At 47.3% G+C, this 14,604-nt stretch overlaps 1 protein-coding gene across 2 annotated transcripts in view; it reads right to left on the bottom strand.

The window, feature by feature from the left end:
* LOC123516462 (SIN3-HDAC complex-associated factor-like) overlaps positions 1-14,604 on the bottom strand; it is a 92,133-nt gene that overhangs the window by 26,361 nt on the left and 51,168 nt on the right. Inside the window, exon 2 of one of the 2 annotated variants that reach the window (XM_045275774.1) lies at positions 5,171-5,252. The gene's annotated coding sequence lies outside the window, so the exon portion shown is untranslated. The remainder of the gene's footprint in view (positions 1-5,170; positions 5,253-14,604) is intronic. The other variant, XM_045275772.1, reaches the window with a different exon arrangement.

Raw genomic sequence — 14,604 nt, forward strand, 5'->3', positions numbered from 1 at the left:
CACTCACTCTTCTCTTAAAGGGGTAGGGGGCGAAAGCGAGCGGAGTGGAAGGCTCGGCTGTGAGGGGAGAGTGGAGGAAGGGGATGCAAAGGGAAGGGATAAAGAGGGAAAAGATGTGCTATGGTCAGATTTTATTTATTTATTTTTTTTTTTTATGGTCTTGTTGGGTAGTGACTGCGGTGTGGTGCGGGCTGATTGCTCTCTCTCTCTCTCTCTCTCTCTCTCTCTCTCTCTCTCTCTCTCTCAGTCAGCGTGATATCAATGAAGAACAGCCTAAGGGATCTTGTCAGGTGACTCAGGTCAGGTCAATAGAAGTAGCGGTGATGATAATGGTGGTGGCGGCCAACTGGCAGGTCTCCCTCATCTCACTACCCCTACCAATACCCAGCTGACGTCCCGCCTCTCCTCCCACCCTCCCCCTCTTTCTTTCCTCCTCACCGCCAGACTTCCGCCGTCTACAGCCTGTCTGCCTTGTCTTGCCTTGCCCAAAAACTTCCTCCTCCCTCCAGTAGCTTTCATCTTTTCTCCCAGATTCGTCTCACCCTTTCCCTCCACTGTTCTCCTCTTTCCTCCTCCTCAACATCCCCTAACCACACTCCCCACACCCGCTCCCCAGACTACCGCAATGCCCCACCCTGTTTCTGTCTCAAAATGTCGTTCCACCCACCATTCCGGCGCCTACCGTCTGATCCCGTCCCCGCCACTGCATTCCTCAACCACTGCCCGTCCCGCTGCCTCGCTGTCCCCACGGAGGCTGCTGGTGATCTACGTGAATGAGGGTGTGTCAGTCATGGCGGCGCCGGGGTTGAGGTTTGTGGAGAACATATTAGTGGCGGTGCTGGGTTGTCGTTGTCGTCAAGTAGTAATGATATACGAGTTTTAGTATAGGCAGGCGGAAAGACCAGCCTTGACCAGACCAAACGAGACCAGTCAGACACAGACTCAGACACAGACACAGACGCACACATAGTCACAGACAAAGAGCTAGACAGATAAACAGACATACAGACAGACGCGCCTACACCTCTGAGTGCACAAAATCATTAATGTCTACAGCGCACGTGACTAAAACTGAAAGCGAGGAGGAGGAGGAGGAGGAGGAGGAGGAGGAGGAGGAGGAGGAGGAGGAGGAGGAGGAGGAGGAGGAGGAGGAGGGAGGCGCGTCGAGAGAACAAAACGACCACGTGGTGACCAGGTATGTATACTGTGCTGTCTCAAAGATGTAAGAGCCGGTGACTGGGTGGGGGAGCCCCGGGGCAGGCAAGGTTAGGACACAACCACCCACGTGCCCTCTCCAGCCCCTCTCAGGTGGCGACTCGTCCATAAGTTCAGACTGCAAGCAAGACCGGAAGCAGCCTAGTCCGGCACTACCTTGACCTGCCCTAAGGGTATAGTATTGAACCGCGACCCTACCGCTTTGTGGAGCGGGGATGCGACATGCGCTGTTTGCTGAGGGCTGGGTGATCCTGCATGGAGTTGATGACCGGCAGATTGGTGGCTTTGGAGGGAGGCAGGCAGGAATAGGGCTTAAAGGCGTCGTTTCTGCAGACGTTATTAACAAAGCAAGAGGAGAACTTTGACGTGCTATTGTTGTAGATGCGGAGGCAGAGGAGGAGAGGTGGATGGCGTCTGTGAGTCAAGGGGCGGTATACGTGAGGAGGTGGAGGCAGGTCATGGTTGAGGTAGAAGCAGGGAGAGCAGAAGAACGCCGCACAAGCTCCGAGGGGACGAACTCTGGCTAGGGTGGGATGGGAGGAGCGTCAAATCTGGGTACGACTTAGCAGGTGAAAGGCGTTGGCTGTTGAGTGCCGCGTGATGTGCCGGGGTGGGGATGTGGTGTGGCCAGGGGACGACGGAGGGGCCGAGGTAGGCATGTTGGGCGGGGATGACGGGATAGGTGAAATGATGTGTTGGTGGGTGTTATGGGCGGTGGTGCGGCAGGTTGGGTTGGGTCTGGGTACAGCGTGGGGAAGACCAGTTGGTGGTAGTGGTACACTACATGGGGAAAGCCGTGTGTCTTAGAGAGAGAGAGAGAGAGAGAGAGAGAGAGAGAGAGAGAGAGAGAGAGAGAGAGAGAGAGAGAGAGAGAGAGAGAGAGAGAGAGAGAGAGAGAGGAAGAAAAGATAAAGCACAAAGGGAATATTCTTTTTAACAGTCTCTCTCTCTCTCTCTCTCTCTCTCTCTCTCACACGTGCCAACGACGAGTGAGAGTATGTGCGTGCGTGTAAATGTATGTGTGTCTAGGTAGAGGTCAAGATAGTTCTCTCTCTCTCTCTCTCTCTCTCTCTCTCTCTCTCTCTCTCTCTCTCTCTCTCTCTATATATATATATATATATATATATATATATATATATATATATATATATATCATCGTTAGGATAGTATTAGGGCAGTTCTTGTTATTTAATTTCATAACCTTTTATAAGTAACGGATCTCAAGACGTGTCCTCCCAGTTATCTATACACGTGATAAATGTTTCCAGAGAGAGAGAGAGAGAGAGAGAGAGAGAGAGAGAGAGAGAGAGAGAGAGAGAGAGAGAGAGAGAGAGAGAGAGAGAGAGAGAGAGAGAGAGAGAGAGAGAGAGAGAGAGAGAGAAAATCAATGCACTTTTTAACCGTCTATCCCATGTCTCAGAATAAACACGTAAAACAACTCCACTTTCCTTTTTTTTTTTTTACTCTTCCCCAGGGCTGCACACACACACACACACACGCGTAGTGTAGTGGTTAGCACGCTCGACTCAATCGAGAGGGCCGGGTTCGAATCCCGGCGCGGCGAGGCAAATGGGCAAACCTCTTAATGTGTGGCCCCTGTTCACCTAGCAGTAAATAGGTACGGGATGTAACTCGAGGGGTTGTGGCCTCGCTTTGCCGGTGTATGGAGTGTGTTGTGGTTTCAGTCCTACCCGAAGATCGGTCTAATAGCTCTGAGCTCGCTCCGTAATGGGGAAGACTGGCTAGGTGACCAGCAGGCGACCGAGGTGAATTACACACACACCCCTCCCTCCCCGCCTATAGCTTAAGCACCCATTCTCAGGCCACGTTAACGAGTCCCCCCTTTGCACACCTGGCCCCGTCAACACCTCATCTACCACAGCATTTTACGACGCTCATTTATTTACAACACGGCTTAGCATGTATCGTAGGCAGGACTTGATGGAGGCTGATCTTCCCGGCTTAACGAGTCCGATCTTCACGGGGTTTTAATGAGTCCCAATTTTCCTCTATTCCGGCCTTTCTATGGGGCATTAAGGGAAAGGGATCAGCTCTCTCGCTCTCTCTCCTTTCGTTTTTTTCTTCTTGTTTACAGCCGACCTTCCTTCCATCGTTAGCAGACAGCGTGGGGGCGTCCCTTTGGTCTCCTCCTACACCTCACCCACACACCTCACCATATCTCTACTCTACTCTGGTCTGTTCTGCTCGCCTTGCTTTGCTTCGCCCACGTCACTGTGCTCCAAACGTACTCTATTCAGTAGCCGGGACTGTCGCTTTTGCCTGTGTTTGTGTGCGTGGCCTGTCTGTCTGTCTGTGTTTGTCCTCTTCTCTTCTAATCATCTTTTCGTGTCTTCTTTAGCTTCATGGTCCTCACTCTACACCCCTGTACAGTTCTTTACTTTAAAATAGTCGTTAGTCTCATGTCTTTGTTCTAGTCTCCTCCCTTCCTTCTTTCTTGAGTCCTGACCCACTTTAAAGTTTATTTGTCCCTCGGTCTCTTTGCTCTATGGTCCGTCTCCTCCGCCTCCTCATCTTTATTTTCCACCTCCTATAGCCCTCTCTGAGTCCGTTTCTCTAGGTTTTCGTATCTTTTCATCTCTATTCTATTTCACTTATGTATTTAATGTATTTATTTTCTTTCTCTATGGTCTATTTCCTCATAGCGTCTCTTCATAGCTTCCTTTCTTAGTGATTCGTGTCCTCCTCCTCTTCTCCCTGGTTACTTACTCGCTTCTTCTGTATACAGACATCTTCCTTTCTCTATCACGTCAAGTGTTCGTCTCTCGTTTCTCTTGGTGCCTGGCTGGCTTTCTGCTTCTATTCCTTTTCTTCCCTTTCCCCTATGTCTGTCATGATTTTTTCCAGTCACACTCTCCCTGCCTGCCTCTCCTTCTGCAGTTCCTTCCCCTCTCCCCAGCATTCATTTCTTTCTCACTTTTATCTTTATTTTTATTTTTTACGTTATTCCGTATATTCCTTCCTAGTCTCATCCATTCTTCTTTATTTCTTTCCCGATTCTCCACTTACCATTTTTACAGTATGCCTTACTGAACCCGTCTATCTTTCCTTTACTCTGTCCTTATTTTCCCTTTTCAAGCTCCTCTTCTGTCTTTCTATATTCTTCTTATTTCATAGCGTCTCTCACCCCTCCTGTCACACTCTTCCCCGTAAAAATCCGTCAAGTCCGTTTATTCATTCTTTACTTTTACTATTTTTTCTTCCTGTCTTTCTTTTACCTATTCTTTCTACTCTATCACTCCTGTCACTTTCTTTCCCCTAAAAATCCATCCACGTCCTTCTATTCATTCTTTATTCTTACTATTTTCCTTTGTTTACCTTTTTTTCTGGTTTCTATCCTGTCTTTTTTGTTTATATTTCTCCTTTCTACTCTTCTTTTTCCATCGCGTATACTCCACCTCTGAATCCACCAACTCTTTGTATTTCTCTGCCACTTCTTGTTCACCCACCGTCATTCCTCTCTCTTTCTCATATGTCCCCAATCATCAGTGACCCATATCTCTCGCGGCAAAAAAAGATGCAGGTCAAGTCGCACGTCTTCCAACCCACACACACACACACACACAAAAAAAGCACTCTTCCTGTGATAAAGAAGTGTCGGGATGGATGACGGAGATGAGGTTGGGGAAAATATAGAACACGGCGACTAAGATGCTTAAATTAGCGTACGCATGTAAAAATGTATACGCAAATAGGAAGAGAAAACAAACGCTCACTAACTTAAAAACTTCCTCTTTCTCTACTAAAACTCGGAAAAAAAAATAATAAAAATGATAAGGAAGACATGTAAAATAACTAAACGTAGGAACAGTAAGGAGATAAAACAAAGGTAACACAAGCTTACTACTTTGCCTTTTTCTCTCTCTCTAATATTTTCATCTCTACAAGGACGTTAAAAAAATAATAAAATAAAATAAATAAATAAATATATGCTTACCTTACTCTTCCTCTACTAAATCTTGCTCTGTGCCTCTTGTCGGTCCCGTCTACCTGCTGCCTACGACCCTTTCAATCCTGCTGCAATGAGGAGGAAAACAAGATAAGTCAGATACTCCATACTCAAAATTCATAAAGCATTCCAGCAACAGTAATAAATAATGCTACAAAGCGCTATCTTACTAAGTGGATTACGTCACACACACACACACACACACACACACACACACACACACAGAGAGAGAGAGAGAGAGAGAGAGAGAGAGAGAGAGAGAGAGAGAGAGAGAGAGAGAGAGAGAGAGAGAGAGAGAGAGAGAGAGAGAGAGAGAGAGAGAGAGAGAGAGAGAGAGAGAGAGAGAGTTATCCTGTGTGTACATGGAACCAGCTTGACCTGAGACGAGAGGGAAATTGGGTTGACCTCGCCAAGGTGACGGAATAGGAGAGGGGAAAAGAGGAGGAGGAGGAGGAGGAGGAAAAAACCCACAAAAAGGCGGAGGAAACTCGTGGGGACGTAGAGAGTGAGAGGAGAGGGGATAAAGAGAGGAAGAGAGAGGAGAAAGAGAGGTCTGGAACGTAGAGAGAGAGAGAGAGAGAGAGAGAGAGAGAGAGAGAGAGAGAGAGAGAGAGAGAGAGAGAGAGAGAGAGAGAGAGAGAGAGAGAGAGAGAGAGAGAGAGAGAGAATGGTTACTTAGATACATCACGAAAAAAAAAAATTGAGAAACAATACCTGGACAGTTTAATTTGAGGCGTAAGAGTCCGTAGAGAGCAGAGGAGGAGGAGGAGGAGGAGGAGGAGGAGGAGGAGGAGGAGGAGGAGGAGGAGGAGGAGGAGGAGGAGGAGGAGGAGGAGGAGGAGGAGGAGAGGATCTACGTATAGGAGTGTTAGCAACATGAGAGAGAGAGAGAGAGAGAGAGAGAGAGAGAGAGAGAGAGAGAGAGAGAGAGAGAGAGAGAGAGAGAGAGAGAGAGAGAGAGAGAGAGAGAGAGAGAGAGAGAGAGAGAGAGAGAGAAGGGGGCAAGCAAACTAACATTGAGGTGCATGAAGGATAAAGAATATGAAGGAAGGAGGGAAGGAGGGAGGGAGGGAGGTAAAAAGTGAAATTCAGGACAAGGAGAGGAGAGAAAGAGAGAAAGGAGAAAGAGAGAGAAATGGATCAAGTCACAGGAAAACGTGGGTAGGAAGAGAGGGAAAGGACAGTAGAAAGAGAGGAACCGAGAGAGAGAGAGAGAGAGAGAGAGAGAGAGAGAGAGAGAGAGAGAGAGAGAGAGAGAGAGAGAGAGAGAGAGAGAGAGAGAGAGAGAGAGAGAGAGAGAGAGAGAGAGAGAGAGAGAGAGGAGGTGGGGGAGAAGGAGAGGCCTCACGCACACTTCCCCTCTGAGTTTTCCCCTCCCTGTTCCTGCTCTTGCTCCACCCAGCCAACCACCCCTCTCCAGTTCAGTCCCTCCTCGTGTGTGTGTGTGTGTGTGTGTGTGTGTGTGTGTGTGTGTGTGTGTGTGTGTGTGTGTGTGTGTGTGTGTGTGTGTGTGTGTGTGTGTGTGTGTGTACTGTTATTTTTGCAAGTCTTAATACTGCTGCTGCTGTTCCAACTACTACTACTACTACTGCTAAGAGAGAGAGAGAGAGAGAGAGAGAGAGAGAGAGAGAGAGAGAGAGAGAGAGAGAGAGAGAGAGAGAGAGAGAGAGAGAGAGAGAGAGAGAGAGAGAGAGAGAGAGAGAGAGAGAGAGAGAGAGAGATCAATAGTAGGTAAGGGGGGTTTTGCCTCTCCTACCTGCAACACCATCACCACCACCACCGCCACCGCCACCGCCACTACCTATTCTCGCTGTTGCTACTGCTGCTTCATACCACCACCGCCATCACTACCACTGTTGCTGCTGCTTCTAGTACACATACTACTACTACTACTACTACTACTACCACCACCACCACCACTACTGCTACAACTACTACTACTACCACCGATAATATTGATACTGCTACTATATTACTATTGCTCCTACAAGTGCCTCGACTACAACTACGTACTGCCTAGGCAACTTTGTACTACTACTACTACTACTGTCAAAGTTTTATTCTTTCATCTCCTATTCCTCTTACTTCTACTATAAATACTGAGGAAGTTTACACGTATCACTGACTCTACATCACTACTACTATAACCACCACCACCACCACCACCATCACCAATAATCACAAACAACCGTTATAGTACAAACTATCAATCACAGAATCTTCACACTAACCTAACAATAAAAATAATTTCGCCATCATTTTCATCACTATCATAGGAGTTAAGGCAACAACAGACGCCATTACAAAGACTACTAATACAACACTGCTTATCCTTTCTCATTACACACACATACTGATGATGACACCACCACCACCACATGTAAACAGCACAAAGTCACGAGCCTCAACCAATGTTTAGGTAACTATTTCATTGGAGCTGAGAGAGAGAGAGAGAGAGAGAGAGAGAGAGAGAGAGAGAGAGAGAGAGAGAGAGAGAGAGAGAGAGAGAGAGAGAGAGAGAGAGAGAGAGAGAGAGAGAGAAGCATGGTTAAGTTAATGGAGGCAGAGTTAGTGTTAGTGTGTGAAGGAGAGAAGAGAGAAAGAGCAGCCCAATTTCAGTTGAAGGGGAAGATGAACTAAAAGGAAAACAAAAAAGAAAACTCGTCTACTATTTGTCATATATGGTGCATAGTAAGAGTAAGAACAAAGCTCAGGCAGGCTGAAAAAAGGGCTAATATATAATGTGAAAAAAAATAGTAGTAGGAAGAGGAGGGAAGGAAAAATATATAAGGGGGATGGATTGAAGAAAGCTGCGTGCACGGTAACACTTGCTGAGAGAGAGAGAGAGAGAGAGAGAGAGAGAGAGAGAGAGAGAGAGAGAGAGAGAGAGAGAGAGAGAGAGAGAGTGTGTGTGTGTGTGTGTGTGTGTGTGTGTGTGTGTGTGTGTGTGTGTGTGTGTGTGTGTGTGTGTGTGTTTCAAGCAGTCGGAACATTAAGGATTGTTTTTAAGGCTCTGATCTCGTCGACCCCACGCCCACGCCCACTCCCACACGGGATAGCTTTATATAGGCCGCACAACCCCTCGAGTCAGTCTAAAAATTTTACAATACCAAAAGTCTCTCTCTCTCTCTAAAACTACGTATATACTCGTAATACCACAATTTAACTCTGTGTGTGTGTGTGTGTGTGTGTGTGTGTGTGTGTGTGTGTGTGTGTGTGTGTGTGTGTGTGTGTGCGCGTTATGATGAAAGTTCATTACGTATAAGCTAAAATTAACTACTACTTACACCTAATGCTGAAACAAATCTTATCTAAGGTGCCAAGTGAGTTATCCAACACACACACACACACACACACACACACACACACACACACACACACACACACGGTAGCTCAGTGGTTAGAGCGCTGGCTTCACAAGCCAGAGGACCGGGGTTCGATTCCCCGGCCGGGTGGAGATATTTGGGTGTGTCTCCTTTCACGTATAGCCCCTGTTCACCTAGCAGTGAGTAAGTACGGGATGTAAATCGAGGAGTTGTGACCTTGTTGTCCCGGTGTGTGGTGTGTGCCTGGTCTCAGGCCTATCCGAAGATCAGAAATAATGAGTTCTGAGCTCGTTCCGTAGGGTAACGTCTGGCTGTCTCGTCAGAGACTGCAGCTGATCAAACAATGAAACACCGCGTAGTGTAGTGGTTAGCACGCTCGACTCACAATCGAGAGGGCCGGATTCGAGTCCCGGTAAGCGGCGAGGCAAATGGGCAAGCCTCTTAATGTGTGGTCCCTGTTCACCTAGCAGTAAATAGTACGGGATGTAACTCGAGGGGTTATGGCCTCGCTTTCCCGGTGTGTTGTGTGTTGATGTGGTCTCAGTCCTACCCGAAGATCGGTCTATTATCCCCGTAATGGGGAAGACTGGCTGGGTGACCAGCAGGCGACCGAGGTGAATTACACACACACCGCGTAGTGTTGTGGTTAGCACGCTCGACTCACAATCGAGAGGGCCGGGTTCGAGTCCAGGGAAGTGGCGAGGCAAATGGGGAAGCCTCTTAATGTGTAGCCTCCTGTTCACCTAGCAGTAAATAAGTACGGGATGTAACTCGAAGGGCTGTGGCCTCACTTTCCCGGTATGTGTTGTGTGTTGATGTGGTCTCAGTCCTACCCGAAGATCGGTCTATGAGCTCTGAGCTCGCTCCGTAATGGGGAAGACTGGCTGGGTGACCAGCAGACGACCGAGGTGAATTACACACACACACACACACACACACACACACACACACACACACACACACACACTTTGCATTCAAGTGTGTGTGTGTGTGTGTGTGTGTGTGTGTGTGTGTGTGTGTGTGTGTGTGTGTGTGTGTGTGTGTACTTGCACGCGAGCGTGTGCGTGTGTGGAGCCTGACTAAGAACTATATTTATAAAAACACTGTCACATAATTGCGACTCTCAGAATAAACAAACAAATGAGCAAAGTAATGAATTTAAACACTAAATCTAAACCTCCTTATTAACCCTAAAACTGTGCCACCTTTTGACCTCCTGATAATTCTAGCAGAGATCTCAAAGGGCCTTACTTATTTGCTTACGATCTGGTAGGACAAGAGGTCACGGGGTTGTCTGTGGAAAGGGGAGATAGGGAGAGGATGGAGTTGTTTGCAGGAGGAGGAGGAGGGAAAGGGAGATAGACAGTCAGAGTGGGGAAGAGGGTGAGGGAGGGTGACGGGTGGCAGGGGCTAAATGACCTGAGTCACCTGACCATGGTATACACGTGTGCCCTTTGGATGCCCGCATACAAAAGGTCGTCGGGAAGGTCAGGTCACGGAAGCACCTGTGTGACCTCTCTACCACTTTCAGGCAGGTGTGGGAAGAGGGTGATGCGGATTAAAAGACGTTGGTGATTGGTGAGTACGGAGATTGCTGTCTATTTTAAGTGGTTATTTTCTTTATCAGTCATTAGTATCATTATTATTATTATTACTATTGTTGTTACTGATATTGTTGTCATAATTCATTCTGCTAATACTGCTACCTTTTCATAGCAAAAACATCACTACTGCGATTCTCACTAATAATTTTTCATGTCTCGCAGAGAGAGAGAGAGAGAGAGAGAGAGAGAGAGAGAGAGAGAGAGAGAGAGAGAGAGAGAGAGAGAGAGAGAGAGAGAGAGAGAGAGAGAGAGAATCAAAACAAGAAAGGTACAATTCATCTACTTAAACAACAATACCACCACTACCACGGCTTGATTTTTTTTTTTTATTTCGCCAAGCCACAAATATGAAGCTCCACGTTCATTACCATGGTTTGCGTCAACTTTCTTCCTGGAGTGTATATAATGTTTGCTCATTGGCCGTGAAATGGGACCTTCCAGTCAGGGTCACGAGCTCATTGGGACACAAAGCCACCCACCTCCCCCCTCATCCCCCTTAAATGAACTTTATCTCCCCCTCCCTCCCCGTGTCCCTCCCTTCTCTCCAAACTGTTGTGTCCGCGGGAAAACATGTAATGTCAAACTTGTAATTATTTTATATGATTTTTCCTTCTCTCTCTCTCTCTCTCTCTCTCTCTCTCTGTGTGTGTGTGTGTGTGTGTGTGTGTGTGTGTGTGTGTGTGTGTGTGTGTGTGTGTGTGTGTGGTGTGTAATAGGCCACCTGCTGATAACGAAAAGCCGGTTTTACACACACACACACACACACACACACACACACACACACACACACGGCCCGGTAGCTCAGTGGTTAGAGCGCTGGCTTCACAAGCCAGATGACCGGGGTTCGATTCCCCGGCCGGGTGGAGATATTTGGGTGTGTCTCCTTTCACGTGTAGCCCCTGTTCACCTAGCAGTGAGTAGGTACGGGATGTAAATCGAGGAGTTGTGACCTTGTTGTCCCGGTGTGTGGTGTGTGCCTGGTCTCAGGCCTATCCGAAGATCGGAAACAATGAGCTCTGAGCTCGTTCCGTAGGGTAACGTCTGGCTGTCTCGTCAGAGACTGCAGCAGATCAAACAGTGAATTACACACACACACACACACACACACTTATCACAGCTATCTATATCTTCATCATCCGCTGTATCACCACCACCACCACCACCACCACCACAATGCCGGATATCATCATTATTTCGTCATCCTGCACTACGAAGTTTTTATTTTTTAAATTTTCCCCTCCCTCTTCACTGCAACATTTGACTGTTCTTTCATACAGCTGTCCCCAACCTACTTACTTAAACCAGTCAATAGTGAAGTCCTAATTCTTATGTTCTTTTGTGTGTGTGTGTGTGTGTGTGTGTGTGTGTGTGTGTGTGTGTGTGTGTGTGTGTGTGTGTGTGTGTGTTATTGTAAATACCGATTGCACAACTTCCCAGAATTCTTAAGCCACACTAACAAAAAGAAAAAAAAAAAAAAGAGTACGAATCAAATAGTGCAAGTAACCGGCTCGAAGCTGTGCACCATGCTTATTAAGGAGGAATCAGGGATGGGGAAGGGGAATGGTGGGAGGAGGGTGAGCGGAATGCCCTGTTTCTGCCTGGATTCAGTGAAGTGGTAACAAGTGTGGAGTGTTACCCAGAACGGATGTGACGCCATGCATGATTCACGGACACTACGCAGAACACACACCACTATAACATCTGGCAACACAAAGATGAATGCTGGAACCTTCCTTCTTCGGGACATGATAGACACAGTACAGAGTAGTGCGAGAACCGGAAGGAAAAGAAAATAACGGCAAGATTAAAAGAATGACAAATCCAGTGTGTGTGTGTTTCACTGTTTGATCTGCTGCAGTCTCTGACGAGACAGCCAGACGTTATCCTACGGAACGAGCTCAGAGCTCATTATTTCCGATCTTCGGATAGGCCTGAGACCAGGCACACACCACACACCGGGACAACAAGGTCACAACTCCTCGATTTACATCCCGTACCTACTCATTGAACAGGGGCTACACGTGAAAGGAGACACCCAAATATCTCCACCCGGCCGGAGAATCGAACCCCGGTCCTCTGGCTTGTGAAGCCAGCGCTCTAACCACTGAGCTACCGTGTGTGTGTGTGTGTGTGTGTGTGTGTGTGTGTGTGTGTGTGTGTGTGTGTGTGTGTGTGTGTGTGTGTTTCACTGTTTGATCTGCTGCAGTCTCTGACGAGACAGCCAGACGTTACCCTACGGAACGAGCTCAGAGCTCATTATTTCCGATCTTCGGATAGTCCTGAGACCAGGCACACAACACACACCGTGTGTGTGTGTGTGTGTGTGTGTGTGTGTGTGTGTGTGTGTGTGTGTGTGTGTGTGTGTGTGTGTGTGTGTGTGAGAAAGAGAGAGAGAGAGGAAGGGACGGGTTGTATGTGTGCGTGTCAAGTTGTCTAAAAACCTATATAAAAAATAAACAAATAAATGTATAAATAAACAAATAAATAAATAATAATAACAAAAATAATGGAATAATTTTACAAATTATCCTTCCCCTTCATCGCCCCCCACCAGGAAAAATTCCAGCTATTTTAACACCTGAAGTTTTATGAATCACGACACAAGGAAATAAATAAATAAATAAAATAAAAGGACACAAAGCACAATACACATTCACCACTCCCACCCAGCACGTCAGCCATTCAGTCAGCGAAGCAACACTCAAGTCATCACCATTCTACTGTGTCTCGGCCAACACAGCTGAATGAAGGAGACACAAATATTCACCACCTGTATAAATAACCACACACACACACACACACACAAATGAGGTGGTGCCAGGCCGTCAGTCACGCACCAAGAATGTAAAAGAAGAGGATACAGTATAACATGTCTCACACAACTAACACGGGCGAACAGAAGCAGTTGCCAAATACATGCCAAGTCGACGCACCACTGAAGCACACCGAACAAATAACGTGAAAATAATAAGCAAGGCAAGTGATTCATTTACCAAGCCAAATAAATAGTCGACGGATTTTCCATACATGTCAATTTATGCTACTCGTGTCCATAGGCAACATGAAGCAGAGTTAGCAAAATGTGAAAAAAAGTAAAATAAAACAAAACTACAAAACAATTAATAAAGACACACGCAAACTCGCACTTACCAGGAAAACAACACAAATAAATCAAATTCTCGAGAAGTAAAACGATACTGGTCAGGCGCAACTACGAGGAACACATTCTTAGAGCTGTCACATGACGGAAAAAAAAAAAAAAAAAAAAAAAAATATATATATATATATAAATAAAATAATGGCGGTAAGCGAGCCAGCAGCGAGGACAGAGGGACAACAGCAGCCAGCCAAGCCCCGCAATACCGTGATCAGTGGAGGGAAGGGTGACCTTTCAGCGCCAACCACCACCGCCACCACCACCACTTTGCTCCGGGACACACTTCCCTGGGGCATGGCGATGGGATGTAAGGGAGGGATGGGAAAGTAATGGTGGTGGTGGTGGGGTTGGTAGAGGAGGAGGAGGAGGGAAAGAAACACTGGAGGGATCAAGGTCGGTAATAGAAAAGAAGTCAAAACACACACACACACACGAAAACAAGGCGACAGGTGCGTATTTGTTTGGAAGGAAGGAAGGAAGGAAGGAAGGAAGAGAAGGTAGGCAGGCAAGAGGCGTCTCACTCCCTCTCCCTCTTATCCTCCTTTCAGGGGCGGGCAGACACGGAAACGCCCACACACACAGGTTGAGTTCAGGTGACCGGAAGGAAATGCCGGCTCCCCAACAAGGTGAGGGACTCCATTTGGCTCAGTTACCTTAATGAGATTTTTGACGTCTTTCTCCTCCTCAGCCATTACTCTTTTCTTTCCTCTATTTATTTTCTTTTTCTAGTCCCGCTATGCACCTCAACTCACATCCACGCGTGCCGCATCTCCTCCATCCCTATTTAACTCCACCATTATCTGTAATTTCATTATCATATCATCTCTACACCCTTCCACTGCTCCTCTCTGTTCCTCCCCCTCCACCACCACCAATACCCCGGCAGACACCCACGCCCGCCCGGTCACGCCTCCTCTGAGCGACACCAAGTTGTACCGGGCAAGTCATGGTACAAAAACGTGCGCGTGTTTATGTGTGTGCTCGAGAGAGAGAGAGAGAGAGAGAGAGAGAGAGAGAGAGAGAGAGAGAGAGAGAGAGAGAGAGAGAGAGAGAGAGAGAAACACATCTCTCTCTCAAAGTCGCGGGAGAGAATTACGGTAAATTAACCCAGAGTAAGGACACGCCTCTTTTTCCATCCTCCCTTCCCCCATCCTCTCTTCTCCTCTAGCACCCTCATACACATCCCGGCGAGGAAGCCACGAGCGGAGTGAAGGGGTGGAATACGAGGAGGCCTGGAGTGAACCCTGAGAGGGAAGAGTAGGGCTAAATGAGACGCAACACGTGAGTCTTCTTCCCTGAGGCTGTGTCTGCTATACAAGGGGGGGAGGAGGGTAT

The sequence above is a fragment of the Portunus trituberculatus genome, chromosome 41 (assembly GCF_017591435.1).
Source record: "Portunus trituberculatus isolate SZX2019 chromosome 41, ASM1759143v1, whole genome shotgun sequence".
Classification (NCBI taxonomy): Eukaryota; Metazoa; Arthropoda; class Malacostraca; order Decapoda; family Portunidae; genus Portunus; species Portunus trituberculatus.